Genomic DNA, 14,901 nt, shown 5'->3' with positions numbered 1-14,901 from the left:
TGACTTAGACTCAAAAACAATAGCTTTTAAGTATACCAAACATTTATAGCAGGTTACGAGAGCTGCTACACTACTGCCTAGACTTGGCGTCTGCTCCGTGAGGTTTTTCTCTGGGTACTCCGGTTTTCCCCGCTCCTCAAAAACCAACCTACATGTACATGTATGATTGTGATTTTTGTGCAGTGTCCTCAAATATTTAGTGCCTCAGCGCTAAAATTATACATGACACTTAAATAAAGTTTTATTAAAGCTGGTTTCATTATTGGTACAGATTCCTACATGGTGAACTCCTACAGGACTATTATAAATTATTCTCACTGAATAGAGTGGTTTTCAATTGAGTGTCGAAAGTAATTAGCGAATTGTATTGGTTTTGAATTAATTCACTCATCGATTGGTTTAAAGTTCTCATGCAACTTTTTCAATCAATCAGAAGTGAAACCAAAACCAATCATTGCTTGTGCATGCACATTGCCTGTGCTGTGTCTCGGCTATGTGTGATTACTTCGAGTTTTGATTGGTTTACTGGATGGGTCTCCATTCTTTTTGATTGGCCAAAGTAATTACTTTGGTTTTGGTTTTACGACACTCGATTGAAACTCGCTCTAACACAGGGTTTTATTGTAATTTATCTCGTTCTACAGAAGCGTTCAACAAATTTACATGTGCTGTCCATATTACTGAGTTGCCCATTTTTTGGCCATGGATAAATTCACACACATGCATGGATCGATATGGAACAATTATTAAAATGGAAAGGATACGGTATAGGTTGTTATACTTGATGTACACAAAGGTCACATCCTGGTGCACGCAAATAGGGGTCTGTGTTCCCTCTTCCTCCTTCTCCAATACCAAGGGCGTGAACTTCTCGATCAGATACATTTCGAACGATATCTCCTCGGTAATTCCGGGAAATAATCACCTGGAATTGATACCACAAAACACAAAGTATCTGACTTTAAAACATAGCAACGGTTCAATTTAAGTTACCTTGTAGAATACTAGAGTGAATTACTTTTATTAATGGGAAAGTTTCGATTGTAAAAGCTCAACTTCAGTACATATGGATACATGTATGCATGGATACAAGGTCGATCGTAGAAGTATTAAAGCTTACCTTTCCTTTGATATCCAGAACGAAAACTGCAGACATAGACATCCTAACGTCGTTCAAATCGACAAATATACTTAAATTTTTAAGATGTCAACTGAATCGACGCTCAAAGATCTTTTGCTCCCCTAAAACAGCTCTGCCCCTAAAATATGTTGCTACCACTGCAAGATGGAGTGAAAATTCAAGGTAACTATGCAAATGAGGACATCTTTACCCTGAGGAGGGGGTGGTGACAGAACAATATTCCAAATGATTAAATGAGATATAAGAGTGCTTTTAGGAAATGCTTTTAAATAAAGAACTAACTTACTTCTCCTGTCTAAATGGCTTGATAAAACCCAATTTCTGCCCATTTTTGTGTATTATTGAAGACGTTATACGTTTTTGTCTCTGAACTCGTTACTCCTCCCTAGAAAGTGAGGTTTTGGGCTTTCTAATTGTACTTGGTAACCTCTCAATTTATCCTTGAAAACAATATGGCGGAATTATTGCTCACCACAGTAAGAGATAAAGATAATATGTCGTTACAAGTGAAGAAACTTAAGACAAAGTCACTTAGCAGAACAGCCGAAAATAAAGAAGAAACAGCTTCAAAAGTTAAGGTACTTTGTGAAAAGCCAGTGGATGAAGGAGCGAGAAGTATCGAAGACTGCTACAAAAAAACTTATTAAAATCTGTGAACAAAGATACATGTAACTCTACTCTTCCTGATGTACCGAAGTTTCGAACACGTTCAGCAATGTCTGGTTCTTCGGAAAACGCTGCAAACAGAAATCCTCACAGCAATCCCAGGAGAAAACCTTTGTTTCCTGAACCACAGAGAGACCGTACCACTCTAAATTATGTGATGTCGTGGATATCAAAGTCTGATAACCCGCTAGTCAAAAGACCACCTTCTGCCGCACAAAAGGAATCCCAGCTCCTCTCGGATGAAAGCAAGCAATGATACTCAAGTGAAAACTAAGCAGGAGTATGTGCAATCAAATTATGAAAATCCAAGCTCTGCATTTAGTGTCTCAAAAAAGCTTCTTTCATCAAGTAAACAAACACTTCATAATAAATTAAGGCCTTCATCAAGGACATCAGTGAAATCAAACTTAAGTCTCCATGGTGATGATATTAGGCATGGTGAAACTGATGAGGATTCTCTCTTGAATGACCCTGCAGATACATGTAGTACTGGAAATAACATACAGGTGCTGTAATGCTTCCTAATGATAGTTCGAAATTGAAGACTCCTGAGTTATCTTCTGATATGCTGAATGCACTAGCAGACACTGTGGCCGAGAGGCTCAAGGCGACATTACAACCCTCTATTGAGCATAAACAAGGTCAGCGGAGTGTTAGTGACGACAATGAATCAGGTATTGCCAGTCACTTGTGCCCCCTTTGTGAAAAACATATGACAGGGCCCAAACACACGCCAATGGCTGCTATACCCTGTGGACACACATATTGCAAGACTTGCATAGGTGATTTTAAAAAATGCCCAACATGTCATACAGTAGTGAGGTCAGCAGCAGTCAATACCGTAATCCAAGGAATTATCAAAGATTTTAAAGATCAAAAGGAACGAGAAAGACTACAAAAGATGGAAGAACAAACGAGGCAGTATGTGGATGAATATCAGTCGTTAGTTCTGAGATGTAATGCTTTAAATGGTAAGTTCAGTTCAATTGGAAACTTGGAATCTGCAGTAGGAAGCATCCTAAATTGCCTTTTTTTTTTTTTCGAATTCAAAATCAAGGCATGATGATGGATGTTACACCTATAGGTGCTCAGCAGCTTATAGGAGATTTGTTTGTTAGTTGCAGCTGTAGAAATATAGTTTAGGCAAAGTTAAAACCAAGACGATGCCGTGGTTTTGCCTGGATGGGATATTTGGGGGGACTCCAAGGAGGTTTGCAGGGGCAAATGCCATGTGCTAAATTTAAGGACGGTGCCTACTATTGTTATTGCGCATAAGTTCTGCGCATCTCGAGATACACATGTACTCAGATTTCCTATGGGTGATGCTTATTAATACAGGGATATTTTTGCGCTGTTCAAAACTATGCGAAGAAAGCAGAACTTAGCAAGTGCTCTTGGTATCCACAAAGAAAATGGGGGGTAACCATGCATTTTTCAGAGATAACTAAACTTCAATTTGGAAAAGAACGCCATACATTGCTTTGTATTTCAAAGCTTTTTACAGATATTGTTGATTAATTATCTTCCAAAATGCATGGTCACCCCCAATTTCTTTTTGGATTTCAATAACACTTGTTAAGATCTGCTTTTCCCGCATATTCCATAAATCTCGCAAAAATACCTTTGAATTAGTAGACACCATCCTTAATCAGTTGAGTGTGCTTGCTTCTTTTCCCTCCCTCCCTGCTATATTTTGGGGTAAGTGTACATTTCACACACTGGTTTTTCTCAGTGATGTGGTGACAGGGTCTTGGGAGGTGGACTGTGGCTCGGTTGCCATGGTGACCTCCTTGCTGCTGAGGTGAGTGCTCCTTCCTCTCTTGCTACCTTAACAGGACGTACCCTCCAATAATTTAATTTAGTTCCCTGTAAAAGTAGCAATAATGTATTTGTTAACAATCAATTTGATACCCTAAATCCCAAGGACACAGCATTTTCTTGGTTGGAGGGACATGTCTCCCCCTCCTAACCCTACGTGTAATCCTAGCCCCCCTCCCCCCTCCCCTTCCTTTTCAATTTCAAAAGAATTATTTCTGATTAATAGGATGATAATAACTACATCAAAAGTAAAAATAAAGTCAACCACTCATTATATGTGGAGATATTGAAAGCTTCTAGCTGTATCTATGATCAAGGTGAAGTTAGACAATTTAATTTCGGACAAGGTGGAAAGTATTCTTAATTATATGGAAGCAGGAGCTAATGAAGGGGAATCTCTGTCTCCACTAATTTCGGAGTCAAACCTTTCCCAAATAAATTTATTTTTTAGAACAGGATTTTCCAAAGGAAAGTTGGTGTATGCCATTTCCCTTGACACTAAGATAGCTTTGTTTTGATGGGCTTTTACAACAGAGGGCGTGCTGAATTTCCCAATTAGGGAGATTGGTTTTTATAGTGTTCAGTGAGCATGCTGAATCTCCGTAGGGAGGCGTTCTTTAAATAAATATACTCGGAAAAGGGTTGATTCCTATGCCAAGAATGGGAGATAGAGGCTCTGCTTAATGAGCGCCTGATGGAAGTGGTAACAGGAGATCTCCTGGATGAGTGTACTAACATTTGATTTTTATAGGGAAAATCAGGGGCACGCAACGAGTATATAGTTCAAAACCACTCAAACATAGCGTTGTTAAACGTATTTGGGTATTTAAACAGTAGATATAGGCATATTTTTATCCCCTAATTTTTTTTTATCTGTTCGGATTTCCTAGCTGAAAGTCTAGTGATCCGAAAACTATAGGGATCAAAGCTTACCTTTTCGAAAATTTCAGCCAGAAAAAAGGCTCCCGAATGACCTATTTAGGGTGAAAATCCGTTGAAAGTGGGTAATTACACCATTTTTTCAAATGTTCGAAAATCCTAGGAGAGGCAGGCAAGCAAGAAATTTTAGAACAAATGCTCCGAAAATTCTAGATCTCAAATCGTCTTCCGAACAGATATTCTCCGAAAATTGACGTTGGGTGCCCCTGGAAAATGTAAGTTAAATGAGCAATGTCTTTGCTTATTATTTGAGATGAGACTGAGAGTATTCTCTGCAACATGGAAGGGTGACGGAACAACTTCTGGACGAGAAGAAATTGATGAAGAAACTGAAAATGGATGAAGGAGAATTGAAAGAGAAGATCAACCGTCTACAAAGTCAGCTTGATGCTATCAAGGTGAAGGAAGAAGATTGCCAGAACCGATGCCAGGAACTGGAAATCAGACGAAAACAACGAAGAAAAGGAGAGACTCTCGTTAATTGAAGACACTGTGCAGCGGATTGGAAAGAGCAAAGAGAGAGTCAAGATGATGGTGCACAATTTTGCACCTTCATTAAACCTGGATGATTATGAATAGCTTTTCTCTGGGTTCTTTTAATTCTTTTAATTACATATTTTGAAAAATTTGTTGAATGTGTTTTAAGATTTTTCAATGTAGTGCGTATGCAATTCTTATCTGCACAACTTGAGGGTTTAGCAGAAAATTGTCCTTCTAAACTGCTTGGAGTGAACATCTGAAAAAGATATGACAGAGAGAGCTCGCAATTGACGGAAAGTGAGCTGTTTTCCCTTTTAACTTGTCTTCACACAACCACATGTATTTTCCTTAGCATCATTTCTCCATTAGAGACGATTAAATATTATTTAAACTCTGGGAGACACCATTGTCCTGGCATTCGGAAAGCTCGCCTCCTGTTGCCGTACGACAGCAACGGCGACGACAACTTCACCTCAAAATATAACTTTGAACTATGGTAAGTTTCTCGCGGTTAGGCCATCTCGCTCGCATCGTACAATGTGGGCGAAGTATGCTAAAAATGAATCGGTACGAGTGGTTTCAGAGTTTAAAATGGAGACTGAAAGATTCACATTTGTACGCTCGCGTTGTTGGCAAAACCTCAAATTTGGTGATTTCACGTCGTCGTTGCTGTGCAGAGTTTCCTCTTGTAACCAATGATATTCTTAGTAAAAATTAGTAAAAAAATGTGGGCACCCGAAAATCCCAGACTCGCGAAATGTTCTCTTCCGGTTGGCGTCCGCGTCTCAAAAACGCGCGTTCTTAAGCTCACTAGGGATCTTGAGCACACAAGGTTTTTGAGACGCGGACGGCAAGCAACCAGAAGTAAACATTTCGCATGTCCAGACAGTAGTGTCTCCTAGAGTTTTAAACTAATCAACTGTAATAGTGAAATTAAAAATAGAAATGTGGTACTGCCAAAAGAAGCAAAAAAGAAAACAGCTCACTTCCGGTTGCCGTCCACCTCTCAAAAGCGTCTCGTGCTTACGCACCTTATTAGGGAATTAGCGAGTTTACGCACGCACGTTTTTGAAACGCTGGCGAGAACCGGAAGAGAATATTTCGCATGCCAGGGCAGTGGTGTCCTCCAGATTTTTATACTAATCATGTCTAATGGAGAAAAGATGTAAATGTGGTTGTGTGAAGACAAGTTAAAAGGGAAACAGCTCACTTACGGTTGCCATCCCTATTAAGCTTCTACGGCAACGGAGACGTCACTTCAAAACAGATCTTTATGATTATTCCATCTTGTTTTCGTTGTACAATATGAGCGAGGTGTCCTTTAACTGACTAATAAAGGAGTTCGTCCCCAAAGAATCTGCAGTGCTGCGTCGATAAGGAGTGAACTCCTTTGAAGCCTGGTTTTCACTAGCGACGCAAGCACAACTAGCGCAAGCGTAAGTAGCTTATGCTAAGTGAAAACGAACGTCGACATAAGCTTCAAAATCAACCAAGGCATCCGCCATTTTGTTTAAATGCTCAGACGCCGGGAATCTGGAGCAAGTGCTTCAATTGGCCAGACATAGCAAATTCCTTGTGCTTATGCTGTGTTTCGTTTTCACACAACGCAAGCGAACGCAAGCAGAAGCTCAAGCACAAGGAAATGGAAATATTTTGATCCTTGTGCTTGCGTCAACCCCGTTTTCACGATGAAATAAGCGCTCTTATGTTTCAACTAGTGAAAACCAACCAGGCTTGAGCATCAGCCCTTCGCTCTGACGATGGGCTTTGCGCTCGAAACAAAAAATAGGCAGGGTTCGTACCGGTCATGGAAAACCTGGAAAATCATGGAATTGAAGTACTTCAGTTTCCAGGCCTGGAAAGTCATGGAATTTAATTGTCGGTCATGGAAAGTCATGGAAAATTATAGTTACGTGTGGTACGTAAATTATTGCAGAAGTGGAAGCAAAGACACAATAAAATGAAGACGAGTTATGTCAGAAAATACCCCAAAAACAAGGTTGATTTTGACAATTTTCGAAACTGGCAGCTAAACTTTAGGTAATGGAAAACTGCAGAAAGTCATGGAAAAGGTCATGGAAAGTCATGGAATTTGAAAAACTTTAAAGTGGACGAACCCTGACAGGTCAAGTTGTTCGGTTTGTGGTAAAAGCACCGCGGAACTTGGCCAGATTACTAGTGATGTTCAACAAAACAATCATTTTGTGATAGGGGGCCATGCAAGCAAAATAGGTGCTCAGAAGTTAGTATTGTGCATGTTCCAAAATGGTCGTAAGTGAAAACCAGACTTTTCTCGATTGCAACCTGTTACCGATAAGCTCATCTGCTAGTTGTGACACCAAACTATATCACATGATTTGTCATGTGAACGTGGGATTCTCATTATTTTACCACGCAAACTTCTCTTCACAAACGATTTGAAAGATGATCACAAAAAAGTGAATCTTGCTAAATACGGAGTTTAAGATCCACGACGCGACGATAACGAAAACGTCATTTAAAATTGCAAGTTCAGGTTTATGAATTTTTTTTTTTTCGTGATTATTTCGGTTTGTCTAACTTCTAAAACCTAGCTCAACTTTCCAGGAACTGAATTAGGAGGTGTGGTGTTGAAGTTACGGCAGAAAATTCAAATTCCCTGGCTTGTGTTCACGTTCTTCATAAAACTTGAAATCTGGTCATTTTACGTCGCAGATGTGCCGAAAACGTGAAAGAAATGTACAAAAATGAATAAATGCACGTGCACAGCGTGCAAGCTATTGTTTTTTCTCATTAAATATGCAAAATTTGTGACGTTTTCTTTGCCGTCGCGTCGTTGATCTTAAACTCCCTTTTAAAGTCTTTTACACGCCGACGTCACGGCGGCCATGTTGAGGAGTAAAAAATAAAACAAAGAAACATCAGCCGTGTTGGAGGAGTGGAATATTCTTGCGGGAACTGAAAATTTTTATGACAATTAGTTTGCAAATCAGTGGCAGATGAACACACGAAAACACTATGATTTTGATTTTGTTGAGTTCTGGGCATTACTTTCTTGTGAGGTATGGGTACTAGTTCCCAGTTTCTAGCGTTTTTCAAGATGGCGCCCAATCTAACTTGCAGATATTATGCACCTGTCAATGTTAAGCCCCAGGATGGGAGGGAAGGATTTTGACATTTTCTGAAAAAATGCGTCCAATTCCACACCCACGTGAAAACATAATTGGCCAAAAATAACAAAAGCCCCCACGCTGGGGCGAATAAAGGTGGCCAAAATAATTAATGCCCTTTAGACTTTGCTGCACACAGTAAGAGTGCAATGTATGTACTACTCACCTCTCGTTCAGCCACCTCTTACAAATGTGGGAAGTTCATTTGAACGCCTTCTGGGTATTTTCCAAGATGGCGGAGTTGCTTTTAGGCAACCTCGTTCCCAGGGCCTTTCCCTCATTACCTGGGGAGGGAAAAGCCTTGGGAACAAGGTTGATTTCTAAGCCTTCTTCATTATCCAAGATGGTGGCCATGTCAAATTCTCCACCCTGGGAATATGTCGCACGATCAAAATCCCCACCCTGGGGACAGACCTCACAGTCAAAGCTCCCCCTCCCTGGGGCTTAACATTGATAAGTGCATTCAGGAGCCCATCACCCGGAGCGTGCAACTTACCTATTTTCGTGCAACGGCGTTTTCACAAGTAAGGTTACTTTTAGATTGAATTTCCTGCTGAGACTCCCACAGGAGCCCGATGACCAATTACAAGAGATTAAGCTGACGTCATAGGGTCACCGAACCGGAACTGCCTTTGTTTTTTGACCTAATTCGCGGGAAGGGCTAGTCTAAAAATAAACCTATTTGTGAAAACGCCGTTTCACAGACGCTGTGTGGAAGTTGCACGCTCCAGATGGGCTCCTGGTGCATTATAGGTACGTAAATATTTCTTTCATAAATTCTCCGGACCAGACCCTGATATATCATACATTAATTTGTTTCTCATTATAAATTCCGTAAATTAAACATGAATACAATGAATGCTGTAAGTATTGTTCTCAAGAACGGCTTTTGTTGGCAAAAACAAGTGTCAACAAATTTCGGCTTGGCAAATGATCAACCTGGCTTGGACAAATGCAGTATTTGTCAAGAAGACACATGACGCGATTAAACGACAGTCAATCTTTCATTCTGGTATACATTTGTTCAAGGACGATTGTACCGATCCAGTTATAGAGTACCAAGTTATAGTGTACCAAAAACACCCCATATTTTGGCTTTAGTTGCTTATATCTCAAAATGGAAACTAGGTGACCCCCATTTTTTATTTCTGGAATGTAATCAACATGCCAGGATAAAACTTTTTGTTTCAGAGCCACCTTAACTAATTGAAAATTTAAGGTAGCTCTGAATCCGCTCCACAGAATTTTTTTAAACTTTGCAGAGAGTTTCATCTTGGTCTGTTGATCACCTTTGTGCGATAAAAAATGGGGCTCACCGAGTTCGTTTTTGAGATATAAGAAACTAAAGCCATAATATGGGGTGTTTCTGCAAGACTTTCCTGTTTCCATGGTAACTTAATACGTCACAAAAAGGACTGCACCTTGTTCAGCAATAATTGATGTTTCACATGGTACCATAACATTGGTGTCACCTGATAAATTGTTGTCGTGACGATCCTTCTAATAACAAGGTCTCTTAAAAGTGTTTGAGCCATTAAATGCAGAAGATCCTGAAGCAGGTAAGGGTATGCTACTTCTTGCTTATTTTTTGCAATCCATTCTCTTGTCGTTATCTTCTTGCGGCCAGCGTTTCTTCTACGACGGATTTGTCGAAGCAAAACAAAAAAAAAAAAACAGTAAGAAGTGCCATCGAGTTCATTTGTATTCTCGGTTTTCACATGACGTCACGACCGCCATGTTGGTGCCATTTGTATTGTATTGTATTGTATTTTATTATATCTCTCAGATAGTACGCGTGCTGTAATTGGCTAAATTAGCGGGCCGTATTCTACAGTACGGCCCGCTGTACAGCCCGCTAAATTTAAAATTTCGACAAAACATCATCTAGCGGGTTTTTCATGTCATTTCTGTTGCATAAACTTGTACTGAAAACTGTTTGAATCTTGCAAGCAACTATTTCAAACTTAACTGCCAAGAAGATTTAGTTTTTGGGATTTTGGCACGGCATTCTTTGTGGCAGTTGAACCTTCCGCTTCACTTTGACTAGTTTCCTTGCCCGCGCGCCGGTTAACCTCAGAGATATAATAAACATCTTACGAACCTCGTTTTCTCGGTCCGTACTGTAAGTTACGGACCCTCGTTTTTTCCCGTTGATTGATGGCCCCATAAATCAACCGGAAAAAACTCGGTCCGTAACTTACAGTACGGACGTCGAACTCGGTTAGTAAGAGGTATGTATTTCGGACGCCATCTTGAACTACAAGTTGAGAAGACATGTGATTAGGACATTCGATTTTATTCCACGATTGCCTGGCCAGTCTCAGCCAGATTTTCAAGAGGGCCGCTCACGATGGGGAATTTGCCTCGAGAAGCAAAAAATACCAAAAATATTGGATACTTTTCTTAAGGCCTCACAAGGAGAAAATCTCACCAAAATCTCGCTGTACGCGTGAAGAAATGACTGAGCTACAGCTGCCTCGCGAGGCGCTTTGCTCAGCTTTGACTTATTTGTGCAGCGGGCATTTAAGGGGAAAAAAGGCGGAAGAAAACTCTCTGCACCTTCAGCACGCTTTGCACGCAATATAGACACGTGTTTTACATTTTTGTGCCTTCTTTTTCCATTCCTTGAGAATAAATTGTTTCGCTTGGTCTTTCATCTTTACCGTCGTTCAAACCAGTTTCTTTCTCGCGGGGTAAGTAAGCCACTTTAATCAAACCAGAAGGGTCTTGAGTGTTTACAACGCGAATTCATATTTTGATACGGTTTTCTTATTATATTGTCCGTCGTTCCCTCGTGTAAAACAATTAAAATCGTTGGTCTGCGGAGAACGTCAGCGAATGAACCACTGTACGAACAAGTTCATCTCAGGGGCGAGAGTTTTGCCAACGGGCTATCGGTTGAGATGGTGTTACGTTTCCATAGTTTCCAATCTGCGGTTTCCTAGAGGCATCCTACGGGCGTTAAAAACTGCTTTTTCTTTTTTCGTTCAAAGGGTTATTAGCGAAAAAATGTCATTTTCAGGTCGTTTGCTTTAAGGCCTACGCTATGATCAACAGCAAAACACGAGTTCTCGTAGAATCACCAAAGTTATGTCTGGGTTACGTCGTGGCGGGATTAAACCTAGATAAATGGCCAGTTGGGAAGACAGTGTGTTGGTCAGTTGGTTGGCCTGTGGTGATCTGGGATGGAGCAGTGTCATCTCACAGAAAAACCATTATACCCGATGAACAACTCCACTGGATACGAAGGCGCTTATCAATTTGATAATGATTTATTTAGCCCGAGTTTTTCGAAAGATAGGTTTCACTATTATCCGGGGAATTATTCACTAGTAATGGCTAAAGCCAATTAATTTAGCTACTTGTAAATGAACAAGTAACCATGCTGTGGGATTAGTTAATTTTAGCTCATTCTTTTTTTTTTTTTTTTTTTTTTTTTTTGCAATTCTTTGATCTCTTCAACCCACAGGAACCGCAACGCATTGCCACAGATTTGGGAGTGTACGTAAAGACAAAGGTTGGAGAAAAAAAAACAAGAACATGTATGTTTTCGTTTTATTGCAACAATTTTAATATTGATAACAGACGTAACCATATTCCTTTAGGTAATGTTGAAAAAGCTTGTACGTCTTCTTCTTAGGTCGAGCTTCTAGCTCGAGCTCGAGGTTTGCGCAAAACCACTGGGAATTATATCTGTTCGCCTAAAAGACGCAATAAATATCGGTCAAAACAGTAAACTGCATAAAAGACGAAAAAGATTCTGGACATTCAGCCTTTACTTGTGCCATCAAAAAGGCCTCTTTCCTGCCTAAATTCGGAAAATGCATCAGATACCATGTCTCAAACCATCCCCTTAAACTTGCCTGAAAGCCGAACTGATTATAAAAAAGGATAAATGAATTTCATATTATATTTAGTCATTTGATGGGGCACTGCAAACCGGCTAGTAGATATTTCTTCTCTGTCGAAACCATCTGTTACTCAAAGCTCAATAATGTACCTCACATATTTCGGACATAATAAGGAAAGGAAACGTTTGTTTAGTTTCCCAATCAAGGAAAACACTTTCACCCACACACCCCTCCCCAAGAATTAACCCAATCACGCAATTTTGGTTGAAGCACATTGAGCTAAGAAAAAAATGACACACTGATTTCGTAATTACCGGAATCTCTTGTCAAATTATCAATGTATAAGGAAGTTTACTTTTCGTCTTGTTTACTTAATGAAAAAATCGCATGTTTTAATCACCACTTTGCTCTAAATACACAATACTCGCGTCGCTAAAGTAGGATTTCAAGAAGGGGGCTCCATTTAATTGCTGATTTAGAGTGTAAGATGGCTTCGAGTTCGTTCAAAATTCGCAAACAAGCGTCTTAAAGAGAGAAGCTCGCCGAAGAAATGGACTGTATGTTTAGCGTCAATCGCGGGCCATTGACGCCGCGCAAACGAGACGCTTCACAGTTTGAGGAATGTCGACGCAGAGCGCAAATTCAAAGAATGAAGAACGCTTTCCGCAGGTTGTCATTCCGTTCAGAACCGACTATCGGAGAAGAGCATCTGAGAAGATCAGCAAAATGCACTGCTGTAGCACCAAGCACAACGGGCGACCTTGTAGTTGAAAAGAAATACGAAGATTTGATTCACGACTTCGTGCCTGATTGCTTCGAGCATATTCAGAATTTCCATCATTACCGGAGCGATCTCGCAAGTATAAACTCCGGCTTCAAGGTAATATATCAAGACAGCAAATAGCGAGAACGAGCTTAGAAAGGTATATAAACAATATGTCAAATGTGTAAGCCCGAATTCTTCTTTTAAAGGTCATTTGCAAAGGGTCCGTGGGAATACTATGCAACCAGAAAAAATAGAAAACAAGAACGAGGTTGCCAAGGATACTTTAACTTTGTCTCAAAAATGCAGATACGAGGGCATCGAAAAGTGTGACAGGAGACTTGAAGCAGGCACGAGATATTCTAATCTTGAGGTTTTAGGGGAAGATACCTGGCGAAGCTGCACAGATTCCAATGAATCGAGTTCGAGAAATAAACAGAAACAGCGATTACCGAGTCCGAGTGATGGCAGCGAGGATGATGCAACAAGTGACATTGAAGACCCACGTGGCAAGCTCGAAAAGGCGGCTGGGAAGTCCATGCCGAGCCAGTCGATTTTTCGAAGTATTGACCGCAATTTTTCCGGTACAAAACCTTCGGTTACTACCCCCAACAGAATGTCCAGAGGATCGTCTGTACGAACGCTTGTTTATGAAAACCGCAAAGGCGATAAAAGTGTTAACCTCAATGGAACATCGTTTAGGCTAGAACCCTCAGCGTGGCAAGCAGAACAGAATCACTGTCCCCACGGCCTTGCACCATTTCATTTACGTTTCCCACATCTTAAAGCGAGTTCTCTTCCTTCCAGCCCCACGAGACAAAGATGGAGTGAAACGGCAACTCCTCCTTGGCAACAATACAGAGTTCTCTGCGATGTATTTCGACCAAACAACTCGCCCCAGAGCGTCGTGTGCCGGAAACGTTACCCCAATGGGTATAAAAGAAAAAAGTTTGCGTCCACCACAGAGCTTGAGTACTATATTCATGTTGTATCCGAAGCGTATGTGTGAGTGAGATATGTATGTGTGAATAAACTTGTTTAAACTTGGAACGAAGAAAATTCTGTACTGTGTTTGCCGGAATGGCTATAGCAGTTTAAAAGCGCATTCCGGGAGGGTGACAGTGGAAGTAGAAGCTCTGGGTTCAGACGCATATTTATGTAAACCCTGATACAGTTTAACTGTTACCCTAATAAGTTTTTCGTCTAAATTATAGAAAGACCGTCCTATTTAAGTAAAGATTTGCTCATTTCAAGTCACAGACTTGCAAACAACGGGAAATAATGTACAAAAGTTTTACACGCATATGGAAAGACGGTATGTTGCTCAGGAAATGTTTTTGTTCCACTTGTTGTACTCGCATGACATAACCTGTTGCAAATCATACAGCCTGTGTTTAACCGTGCTGAACGTCAGGCAATTTACTCGTTAATGGAGACGCTATTGAAGGCCAATAAGATTGACCATTTACTAACACTTTTAAGATGACCGCTTTTTTGGCATCCTCTGTGATTATCGCCGATCTACTAGGATCTACAATAGTCTGCGATCGTCTGAAATCACATGACAACTGTGAAAATACCAAGAAAGGTAGTGTTGTGCGTTGATAAACAGCTTTCAACATCTCCATCAATAAAGAAATCTCTACGAGTAAAAAAGTTTTTATTGCTAAAATTGCGTTCATAACTTCGAGGATCATAGCTCCACTTGATTTCATATCCGCAGTTCAATGTATGCCTCATTTCATATATCATTTCATTCGTTGGTTCATTCATTGCATGAGAAGCCACAAATGACCAGCTCCTTACGTCAGTGGCTTCATAGCGCAGTTGGTCAGAGCGTCGCAGCGGTTTTTCAGGCTTCTCTAAGCTATTGCTAAAATCGCGTTCATAACTGCGAGGATCATAGCTACACTTTAGGAAACCTCAGTCTATAGAACTCCAACCTATATGCTTGCGAAATAACTTATGACAGCAGCCAGATAGAATCCCCTCCAATACACCCCAAAAAAGGAGTTGATCATCGACATCAGTGCTTTATGCCTAACTGATCAAAAACGAAAACAAAAATGTAATGAGCGTATCGTAGTTTTATGT

The 14,901-nt window shown here is 40.4% G+C and overlaps 1 long non-coding RNA gene and 1 pseudogene across 1 annotated transcript; both read left to right on the top strand.

Moving 5' to 3' along the window:
- Positions 1-1,603: 1,603 nt before the first annotated feature.
- LOC137967823 (uncharacterized) lies at positions 1,604-7,804 on the top strand (annotated as a pseudogene).
- Positions 7,805-10,894: 3,090 nt separating this feature from the next.
- On the top strand, positions 10,895-14,479 carry LOC138013026 (uncharacterized). The gene is made up of 2 exons (XR_011125156.1): positions 10,895-12,924; positions 13,017-14,479. It is a non-coding gene; the product is annotated as an uncharacterized lncRNA (long non-coding RNA).
- The last annotated feature ends 422 nt before the right edge of the window (positions 14,480-14,901 follow it).

The sequence above is a fragment of the Montipora foliosa genome, chromosome 8, assembly GCF_036669935.1.
Source record: "Montipora foliosa isolate CH-2021 chromosome 8, ASM3666993v2, whole genome shotgun sequence".
Classification (NCBI taxonomy): domain Eukaryota; kingdom Metazoa; phylum Cnidaria; class Anthozoa; order Scleractinia; family Acroporidae; genus Montipora; species Montipora foliosa.
The sequence above is the reverse complement of the archived record's forward strand: the minus strand, read 5'-3'. Positions and strand labels throughout refer to the sequence as shown.